The 1,757-nt window shown below is 33.5% G+C and overlaps 1 protein-coding gene across 1 annotated transcript in view; it reads left to right on the top strand.

Annotated features, from left to right (window-relative positions):
• Window positions 1-1,757, top strand: part of LOC110029581 (SNF1-related protein kinase regulatory subunit gamma-1) — a 32,868-nt gene that overhangs the window by 19,683 nt on the left and 11,428 nt on the right. The window lies entirely within an intron of this gene.

The raw sequence follows: 1,757 nt of genomic DNA, 5'->3' as shown, positions 1-1,757 counted from the left end.
GGGGGGGCTTGGGGATGTGTTTCAGATGCTTACGTGTTTAATGTTCTTTAGTACCTGAGAAATTGATAATTCTGTAAGATAATATGGGAGATGGGAATGAAATGTTCATGCGGGCTTTTGGTCCATAAGCGGAAAAACATTTCAAAGTTTTTCTTCTGTAGATTTTTTAAGATATATTTGATTGATGGTTGTTGGGATGAAGTGGTTATTGAAACTATGACAATTTTCAAGATGCTATGCTTGGAGTTGATGATGATGATAATGCTTAAGAAGTTTAAGAAACTTTTAGTTCTTTAAAGGGTAGGTCGCATTTGCTTTCTTAGTATTTAGTCATCCTTTGTTGGACTAATCTTTGTTATGCCAATGAATATGATACTGTACTTTTTGAGTTTTATTTATCCTCCAATGGAATATGCTTCTAGACAAATAGCATAGTGAGGAAAATAACAACAATAAATGAGATAGCCAGATAACTTCAAATTTTGCTTCAAAATTTAAAAGTTGATTAGGGGAAGAAGAAGGCAATTTTACGGTACGCACAATTTCCTAAATTCATTGGGGAATGGTGAAGCCATAGCTTTATTTATTTATTTATTTATTTTTCCCTATTCTCCCAAATGGTGAGTATTTATAGAATAGCTGTATTCATAGAATATAAAGACTAATGACTCATTAAATAAGTAATAACCACCTAATATGTACTAACTGCTTGTGAACTAGGAAGGCCTATAATGATCTGTTAACTCAATCCCAACTATTTATTACAATTATAACCTTAACATTACTCACCCCTCCAAAATGAACTTGTCCTTAAGTTCAAGCAAATCACCAGAAAATAGTCAAAACGATAAGATCGGAACAAATGTAGTGATATATAGGCTACCAAGCCCAAGGATAAACTTTTGTTAAATGTTAGACTTCATGACAAGTTGGAATCTATGCTAGATTTTACTTAAATAAAGAAAGGACTAGTTATATGATTATATTTTTAATGATAAATAGCTTGAAATAAGGTGAAAATTTAGTAATTCTTGTTATTTTATTTCACATTTATCTTTCGTTCTCCGTGTGTACAAAATAAGGCCCTTTCTATAACTTCTTTTCATCAAGTTAATGAGAATTCTAATTAGTCGAAACCCTTGTTTTGAATCCTGAATTATCCTTAGCACAGAGAGGAAGGAAGAGAAAAGGGACAAAAAGAGTAGAGAGTGCAGCTCTACCCACTTGAGTATAAGAATTTAGATAGCAAGTTTCATCATATATTAGAGTGGAGGCTAAAGCTGCTGCATTATAATTCTTCTTTTTTTATTGTTGAATTCTGTCTTATTCAATGGCAGTACCTTGGGAGTGGTTCTTAGCACTTGTTCTAAATTTCTTCGTAGTCACTGACAATATTTTGAGCAAATAGGCTCAATGCCTCTTCCTTTGCTTTCATTCTTGCGAAGAAGGAAACTCTTTATTATGTCGGATTTCTTTTATTCCTGATTGATATCCCCTTCAAATTGATGTTGGCTGGTCAAGAAGCATCAATTTGCTAACAAGAAACTGATGACGCTGTCGAGAAAGAGCTTTAGTAAATATATCAGTCGTTTGAAGATCAGAAGTGATATGAGGAATTGATATAACACCCTCTTCATAGGCTTCTCGAATGGAATGACAGTCCATGTCAATGTGTTTCGTGCGTTCATGAAAAACGGGATTAGCAGCAATCTGGATAGCACTAGTATTATCTGCATGAAGAGAAGTAGACTTAAGCT

Source organism: Phalaenopsis equestris, unplaced genomic scaffold (assembly GCF_001263595.1).
Source record: "Phalaenopsis equestris unplaced genomic scaffold, ASM126359v1 Scaffold000596, whole genome shotgun sequence".
NCBI lineage: Eukaryota > Viridiplantae > Streptophyta > Magnoliopsida > Asparagales > Orchidaceae > Phalaenopsis > Phalaenopsis equestris.
This window is presented reverse-complemented; position numbering and strand designations above follow the sequence as displayed.